At 48.8% G+C, this 9352-nt stretch overlaps 1 long non-coding RNA gene across 1 annotated transcript; it reads right to left on the reverse strand.

The window, feature by feature from the left end:
* Nucleotides 1-1191: 1191 nt before the first annotated feature.
* On the reverse strand, nucleotides 1192-1947 carry LOC132330878 (uncharacterized). Its single transcript, XR_009487459.1, has 2 exons — nucleotides 1700-1947; nucleotides 1192-1544 (listed from the first exon to the last, which is right to left on the reverse strand). It is a non-coding gene; the product is annotated as an uncharacterized LOC132330878 (long non-coding RNA).
* Between the last annotated feature and the right edge of the window lie 7405 nt (nucleotides 1948-9352).

Below are 9352 nucleotides of genomic sequence, written 5' to 3' on the forward strand. Positions count from 1 at the left end.
TTTTTGAAGTCTTTATTACTGTAATTCACTGACCTGCCGCATTGTAAGCCCTGGCAATATAGATCCCTGCACTGGGCACCCTGCGCTGGTACTGGATCTCTCTGGAGAAGCTGCTTTGTTGGGTTCTTATTCCTTTTTTTTTTTTTTTTTTTTTTTTTTTTTTTTTGTTTTAGAAAGGGAGTTTTTCTTTAAAAAGAAGAAAAAAAAGGAAGTGTAATCCGTGTGGGCTGCCTGTCACAATCACTGCTTTCCTCTCCTAACAGCAGGGAGAAGGTGAGAGCATCCTCTGCTCACCCGACTGTTGTGTTAACTTCTATACTGGGCTGGGAAGATTTCCATAGGGTAACCCCCGGAACAAGAAGGCGCGATGCACAGGTGGCCCTCACAAAGGGATACACTCAGCTATGGTTTTATTTGGATTCCTGGAAAAGCACATAAATCACAACACCGCCCCACGTACGTATGCCCGACCCCTTCCTTAACTTCTTGCATGAAAAGGTTATTTCTGAGCCTACGGAGCAGGTGTACGTACGGTGGTGAAGCTCGTGGGCAAAGACACACTGACTGCATTATTTCTCCCTCAGAAAACTGAAAACCCGAGCCAGGAGATCCCCCAGCCCAGCTCCCCCTCCTCCAGGAGGAAATAAGCATTTCCTTAAAAATATTCTATTTTTTTTTTATCCCCTTCAGATTATCACTAAATATAGAAACTCTTGTAGCCACACAAACCGTGCATCGCCCCACAGCTGCTCATTTGCAATTTGTTCCTGCACTTAAAAATCTCTTAATGCTACAAATAAACTTTGGGAAAGTTACATCCCAATAAACAATGAGGTGTTGTTTAAAATTACATGTGCTACTGTATTATTAGGTCTCTACCGACACTACAATTATCTTTTGAAGCTGGCAATAACGCATTAGCTGTTCAGTCAGACGCAGAAATAGACTGGTGGATAAGCCCTCTGCCATTTTTATGAATGGAAAATATTTTAAAAGATTGTTTCCACTTTCTTCTTTGTCCTCTCCCCCGAAAGGAGCCCCCGCGCCGGCACTCTTTCCCCACGTCACTTTAATATTCATCTATTTTATCCATACATTGCGATACATGATTAACTGCCTCCCCCCTACCACACACACATCGCCCCAAACAATACAGATACTTATTGGATTAACTACTCAGTCCTCGCTGGAAGGAAAGCGGTATCCGTGAGCTCTCGCTTTTATTTGCACGTACAGTTGTAGATCTGTGCCATGACACAAAAATAAATAATAACAATTGAAAAAAAAAAAAAAGAAAAGAAAAAAGAAAAAAGTGGATAATCCCTACGCGGGAGCGCAGTGTCCGCCGCAGCATCCGCCCGCTCCGCGGCACCATTTTTACTCTCCGAGGGAGTTCGCAGCGCGGCGGATCCTGCCTGGTTTTGCCCGATTTCTGCCCGGTTTTGCCCGATTCCTGCCCGCTCCCCGAGCAGCCGCTGCTCGGCGTGGGCGACCGTGATGGGCGTCGCATCTCCCCGTCCTCCGGACCCCCCCTCCGGCACAGCCTTGGCACCGCATCGCGGGTAGAGGGAGAGAAAACAGAGGTGCGGGGCGGAAAGAATTAAAGCGAAGCCTTTAAAGTTCGCTGTTTGATTTTGCTCTGCCTCTGGATTATTTGGAGGAAAGGGGTGGGGGGGAATAAATAAATAAATCTTGCAACCTGCCAGCTCTGCCTTCCCACCGCTCGCCAAGTCACTGGTAGCCATTTTCATCTAAAGGTACAGGAGGAGGAAAGAAAAAGCAAAAGGCAAGCCGAAAAATCTTTAAGAAAAAAAGACCCGAAAAAAAGGAACCAAGACAGGAAAACCCCTCGGAGCAGCGCAGACCGGGGCTGCTGCAGCCGCTCCGCACCCGCGCAACCCTCGCCGCTTGCTCCGCCGGCCGGCGGGCTGCCCAGTTGTTTTTTTTTTTTTTCCTTGTATTCCCCCCCCCCCCCCCCTTTTGGTTTTTTTTCCTTCCCCCACACCCCTTTTTTTTTCTTTTCTTTTTTTTTCTTTTTTCCTTTTTTTTTTTTTCCCTTTCCTCCTCTCATTTGCCGCAGTCTCCGTCCGGCGCTGGGCGAGTCCCGGCAACCCGCGCCGGCGAGGAGCTGATTTATCGCTGCTCCAGCCCCGGCTCGCAATTCTGTCACTCTAAATCACGCACATGCGGAGAGCGGGAAGGTTTTGGCCAGCTCCCCACTCCCCCCCCAAAAAAAAAAAAATTCAAAAATATAAATAACGAAAAGAAAAAGGCGAGGGGGGGAGAAATGCAGGGAAGAGCCGGCACCCCCCGACCCCCGCTGCAAAATAAAGTCTCAATAAAAGTGGCGGGGGCGGCGCGGAGGGCGGGAGGGATGGAGGGAGGGGGGCACCTGGAAGCCGCCGCGCCCCCCCGCGCCCGCCCCCGCCGCTCCCCGCGGCGCCTCCCGGGCCCGGCTCCGCGCCGGGGGCTGCGGGGGGACCCCCGAGCTCTCCCGCCCAGCGTGGTCCTGCCTGCCAGCGCTGCAACCCGCGTGTACATGTGCGTATCCACATATATCCCTATCCCATATGGATGCGGCTGTGGGAGGGTTACAGCTCCCGGGCTGGAGCTGCAGCATCCGCCCGGCGACAGTGGGATGCAAAGCCCCGGGCAGCCCCCGGCTCTCCCAGATCTCCAGGCAGCCTCCAGCTCTCCCAGCCCTGCGGCAGAGGGGCTCTGTGCCAGCCGGGTGCAGTGACTGCGGTACCCCGGTGTCCCAGCACTGCTCCCACTGCCCATGAATCAAATCCATAAAGCCAAGGATCCCCTGGTCCTGAGAAATTAGGGTATCATGGCTTGGGACCGCAGCTTGGCCTCCCCCCACCATCTCTGTTAGGCCCTGCAGTGGCTTTGCCTGTTATTCTCATCACATCCTGTAACAGTAAAGAGAAAAGGAAAATCCCTATGAAAAGTGTTGGTGGTATCACTATAATTCAGGGGTTGACACAATCCCTGGGAATTTTGTCCCAACACAGGGTCCCTCTGGCCATGCCCAGGATCAGGGCAGGGTTTCAGGGGAGAGAAGTTCCAGAAATGCCTGAATCCCAGCAGCTGCACTGGCAAGTCCCTGAGACTTGCACTGCTAAACGAGGGAGGAGTCACTCCTGAGAGCAGGATGGTTGCATGCTGCTGGAGATGCTTACACGGCTAATAAAATCTGGGCTAAGCCCCCCAGCAGTAATGCAGCACACAGGGCAGGAGGCTGAAACTGTTCTCTGCCACTGCACTGCAGCATCAAACTCTGACTTACACGCAGCCCTCCTCCTTAAATTCAAGACCCATCTCCAGATTTTCGGTATTGCTGAGCTCCAAACTTTGGTGCAAGTGACTTCTGCCCTGCTTGGCAAAGGGAACCTGTGGGCCGGCCTTGCATGTGCAACACGGAGAGAGCACTGAATCTCCATGCAAAATCCTTCCCTATGGTTTAGAATGCAAGGGAGAAATGTATAGAGCCGAGGAAAACACTGGACACCTGAGTGGAAGGAGGGAGTGACCATGGTCAACTGCAGTGCATGTCCGGTGGAGACTGCAGGGATGCTGCTTTTTCCTCTTCACAGCAGTGCTGCTGTTCCCAATGCTTTGAGACACCAGGAATATCTCCTGGTGTTTCAAAACAGGGAAAGGACCAGTGCTGGTCCTCCCAGTGCCTTCCAGCCAGGGGACTGCAAAGGAAGCAGCATTCATACATCCCCTTTTGCAGGGGGGGTCTCTTTGTTCCTGCCGGGACCCCCGTTCTTCTGCTCATCCCTTGGGATGGTTTTATGACATCGTGGGGAAGGCAAGCTAGGGAGAGGGTGGGATACCCCTCCCAGGTGCCCACCACACAGGTACCCCAGCCCTCAGACACAGGCATCCCAGCACAGCACTGCATCTTCACATGGGTACCCCAGCATGCAGTTACCCCAATAAACTGCTACACCTGCCCACAGGTACCCTGCCTCACAGGTACCCGTGTGCTCTGACACACCAGTACACCACTCTGCACCAAAACCCAGCACATGTCTGTACCTGAACAGGGATACCCCAAAACACAGCCCCTGGAACTCAGGTACCCCATCAGCCCCCTGCCATGCCACATGCCCTGTGTGGCACCGGTGTGGGCTCACTGGGGTCTTTGCTGTTCCCTGGAGCAGGTGAGGTTGGTACAATTTCCCTTTAATCCCAAACATCATGAGCCTTACTCCAAAGGCAATGCCAAAGGCTTTTAAAAATTCCTACTTAACTTGATTTAAAAAGTGTGATTCTAGGAAATAACGAAGGTTGCTTCCCCATTGCCACAAATTTGCATTCAGCCCACAGACGACAGCAGCGGGGCTGCGGCGTCGCTGGATTTCTTCGGAAAAGTTACCAGAGGCCTGAGAGACAGCTGGAATTCATATTAGAATATTTTTAACGTGCTCTTACAAATACTTTGGCATACGCCTATTCCACTCCTTTTAATGATGTTGACTTCATTTCCTTTAATATGGGGCGAAAAAATGCTACACCAACAAGACTTAATTAAATTAATAAGAGGGAACAATAATAAATAATCCCAGTTGCGTTCCTGGACGGTTGCAAAATACAGATCGGAGGGTCGGGATGGTAACACCCAACAACTTCCTCGGATGATCTGTTGAGATGGGCGCATCCCTGGGTCCCTGCTCTCCTCGCTGCTCCCCCTTCCCGTGTGCGATGCGGTGACGCAGGGGGCTCGGGGGCTACCCTGGGTGCGCGGAAGGGGGGTGGGGGTGGGAAATGTTCCCGTGCTCGCGCACCTGGGGGTGTGTGCGCACCTGTCCGCGCGCCCGCGCCGCTGCGCGCCCCCGCGCCCGCCCCGCGGCGCCCCCTGGAGGCGGCCGCGCGCGCCCTGCGCCGCCCCGCCCCTCCCGCCGCGCCCCCCCCACCGCCTCAGCGGCGCAGCGCCCCCTCCCGGCGGGAAGCGCGCGGGAGCCTCAGGGGGCTGCGGATCCCGGGCAGCCCCCGAGGCCGAAACCGGCAAAAATACGGCAAAAGCGGGGAAAACGCATCCAGGTTAACGCCTCCGAGCACCCTCGCCCTGCTTTGCCAAGGTTCCTGGTGCGTGTGACTGATGTCAGCAGTGTCAAGCTTTCTCTGTCCCCCCACCTGAATGTGGGGTGTCCCCTACTCTTTCCTTCCTCCATAATTCCAGGGAGGTTTTGGAGGAGAAGAGAGGCCCCTGACCAAAGCCAGATGTTACACTCCCCTCGGGGAAACCATTTCCCACCTTTCCCGCAACCCAAGCCATTCCTGGACACCATCATGTCCCGTGTGTGGGGCAGATCCAGGCAGGTCAGGGGGGGATCCTGGTGCCTGCAATTGGCCCTGAGATCCTTCCCGTTATTTATCCAAAGGGTGCTTTGTCATGCAACCAAGCAGATCTCCCATGGGAGACAGGTGTGCTCAGAAAAATGGAAGATGGGCAGGTGGCTTCAGCCTGGGGGAGCATTAATACACAAGGACAGGTCTCTGGCTGATGGATGTGCGCTGCCTTCACCTGCTAATTCACACCAGCTGTTGGCCTGACCTGTCTTGCCAATGGTCTTGAAGGTGCTTTGTCCCCTTTTCCACTCCTAACCAGCCCAGTAAGGGCAGGTCTGGTCACTTAATGCTAATGCCTGTAAGGGTTTCAGAACATAAAAGTATTTATTGTCTGTTCAGCATTAGTTTTTTCAAGTTTTAGCTCTTAAATGTTGCAGACTCCTGAATAACTGCCCGTGAGCTTATGTCTATCACCTTTCTGTCTTCAGCCTCAGCGAAGCAATCCCTGTGCACTAGGAGCGTTGCCTTGAAGGACATTCCCCGTTATCTCCCTCAATGACACTGATGTTCATACAAGAGGACAAAATACTTCAGATTAGAGGTATAGATGCACGTATTTACCACAGAGTTGTTGTAACCACCTACAGTAATGTTAACTTTGATTTTAAAGGAAAACAATGCACAGGATTTCTGATTTTTTTTCCGTGGACTTTCTGCAATTGAATTCTAGAACCTCAGGAGAAAACTCTAAACTTTAGGGATTTTAACCTGACAGAAAACTTTCCAACGTTCTCCACAGAAATGTTTCTTGGCTGCTTCTGTGGCTGCCTCTCTTGCTGGTGTTCACGGAGACAAAATGCACATTTTTTACATTACCAGCCCATTTTTTTTACCCAAGTAATAAAATATGACACTAGAGGGCGGCCTGTTAATGTAATTCAATAATGAAGTTACAGCGACTGCACGTGGAGACGCAGCACTGTCCCCTGCTTGGAGCCAGGGCTGTGGCTGGAAGCAGGTCTGGGAACGCTGCCTCCTCCTGCTCTGGGGCAACCAGCACTGCCCCAAGACACGGGGAATATCCCGAGTGGAATACCAGAACCCAAAATAATGACTGTTGCTAAGAAGTGAGATTTTCCAGCAGACCCACGTGTCTCATGTGTTCAACACTCAGGCCTGCTCAGAGAAGGATGTGGCAGGAGCTATCCTGTCCATTCCCCCTTGACAAACCCATGTCCTGCCACAAACCACGGCTCCAGCTTCGGCAGGTAAAGGACAGTGCTGCAGTTGCAGCCCAGTTTTAGCTGCCTGTGCTGCAGTTCAGTGAGCACAGTCCCTGCAGGCAGCTCACTCTCAGGCTCTGCACAGCCTTCCCATGACTGAGGAGGTCTCTTACCATTCCAGAGACTGGTTTCCTTGTGTCAAATGAGGTTAATAGCTGCGTGCAATTTAATTAATTAAACACTGTGAATATTTTTAGAACACCAGACGCAGTATGTGTCAGAAATACCAGGTATTATCTGAGTATGCAGTGCTGGCGTTATCGATATTTACATTTTGTGCTGCCGGGAAGCGAGGATTTCCTGGTGGGAGGCTGCCAACAGCAACACTTTTCCCCCCCAGATTTAGAATCTGTGTGCCAAGCATGAACCAACAGGCACAAGTGACATCAGGCAGAGGTAAGGCCAAGGACACAGGTGACAATACATTGTGCACTGGCAGAGACTGGTGACACTGGAGGCTGTCACACATGGACCACACCACAGGCATCCTCAAGAGGCTTTCAGTGCTGTGAGCCTATCAAAGGTAATTCAGCATGTTCCCCAGAGAACATTTTAAGCTGAACTGATCTAGACTTTCTTATTGTCTGAGCAGAAATTGGCCTGGAGTTACAGATGGAAAGAACTTAAATAAGTGGCCGCTTTCCTGAAAGCTGATGTTCCTTAGCATTTAGCAATAACGTGTCCTCGGTTTTTGCTAGATTGCAAACGAGCAATTAATTCTTCAGCACTTGTGCAGAATACTTTAAAAATGGAAACATGAAAGTCTTCTATTAAAATGAAGTTGATAGTATGCACCTGCCACTAATGTACTGTACACTGTGTCTTCCACTCATTATAGTGATGATTTGGGTTGAGATCAAGTGTCATATAGTGAAAATCACTTCAACATGTGCCTGTTCATATGCATAAACTCCTGTGTACCAGATGGCAAAATATAATGACATCTTAAACAGCTAATTGCATAAACCTTGTAATGCAGATAATTGCTGAACCAAAGTATGAGTTAATAATTTCCCACTGTATTGCCTGGCTTGACACTAATTCTAAAGGAAAGTTGTGACAATTCTAACACACTAAAGTTCACCAAGCGGTAATTAAAACTAGCACTTAAAATCATTCGACTTTCAAACCCTTAATTACAATTCAGTGGAATCACTTTGTAGAAATCTAACATTTATAGATAGTTACATGATAGCTGATATTTCATCATCATCCCTTTCATGGTGGTGTTCTAAGGCAGGCCTCCGGAAGCGCATAGCTCTCCCTGGAAGCTTAAGGTTGTACTGGTTTCTGTACCAGTGGTCACTGGGAAACACTTGGAAAAGAGTGGTCAGGACTAGGAGTTTTTCCATGGGTTATGCGTAAGGCAGTGTGGCAAGTAGTCCTTTTTTATCACCTGATGATATATAAATGTAAATAAGCATCAAGTCACTACAATGAATATATCAGGTTTTATAGCGTGGGTTTAAGATTTGAATTGTTGTGGTTGTTTGATAATGCAACGTACTGACCTCAAAGCTGGGTCTCTAACACATCCTGAGCTGTTACTGTGTATTGGAAAAGGTGCCATGAAGAATGGAAATAGAATTAATGATGGTAAATACAGTTTTAGGAGAAATAAGCCTTAGCAGACAAATGCAATTTCTTTCTTTGATGAGGCGCATCAAATAATATGATGAAGGTAAAGACTGAATGATAAAGGTCAATGAAGAGATGTGATATTCATTTTTTTATGGAGATTAGAATTAACACTGTGTGATATTCCGATCAAAAAGCATTAGAAATAGCAGCAGAGCATGCACTAATTAGATTAGGAATTGGCAAACAGCCTGTTAAAAAGTAGCTATGAATCAGGAGTCGTTATCAAACGGGAGAGTTTTACCAGGATCAGCATCAGGTCAGATGCTAGTCAATGTTTTCTTCAATGATTTGGATGTAAACACTGTAAATTCACAGCTGATAAATCTGAGGATGACAGGAACACTGGTGGAGTGACAGACAGCGATGAGAATGGCACTCCAAGTGATCTCAGTTGCTTCATGAGCTGAGCCCATTCAAACACAATTGCTTTTAATACAGACAATATAAGATTATGCAGTTTCTAGTGCTCACACTTTTAAAAAATTGTTGGAAAACTGGAGAGGGTGCAGAAAAGAGCCACAGAGAGGATTTTAGGGCTGAAGAAAGTGCTTAATGGTGAAAGACTTAAAGCGCTCAATCTGCCTCGCTTACTGGAAAGAAGACTGGGACGTGACATGAGTGTAATGTGTAAGTATTTAAGTATCTGCAAGATGTGTCTGGAAATATCTGCTGGATACCGACAATGTTTTTAATCTTTCAGACAAAAATGGGTAACTGCAAGTTGAAGTCAAATAAACTCAAGAGAGAATTTAGTGGGCTTTAATAGTCAGAGTAGCTGAAGGCTGACTTTCAAGGCACAAACTGGATACTGTCTTTTTTAAATTTTATTTTCAAAGCAGGACTAGGAGACCTGTGGTAACTAAAACCAAGTGAGTGCATTTAATGCAGGGGCAATGGCACACAGTGTGTTGTCATGTATCAAGGGGCTTTCTCTAGCCTTCAGTGCTGTGAGTCTGTATACATCAGCAGAGACACTGCATAAGCATTTGGGAGCAGGAACGTACACCTGTGCGATGGAATAATCAAGTAATAACTAGTCTAACACATTTCATGGGCTCTCCAGACCCAGGCCAGGTGTGCAGATATCGCACATTCATATATCTCTAATAACATATTATTTTTAG

This window comes from Haemorhous mexicanus, chromosome 9, assembly GCF_027477595.1.
Source record: "Haemorhous mexicanus isolate bHaeMex1 chromosome 9, bHaeMex1.pri, whole genome shotgun sequence".
Classification (NCBI taxonomy): domain Eukaryota; kingdom Metazoa; phylum Chordata; class Aves; order Passeriformes; family Fringillidae; genus Haemorhous; species Haemorhous mexicanus.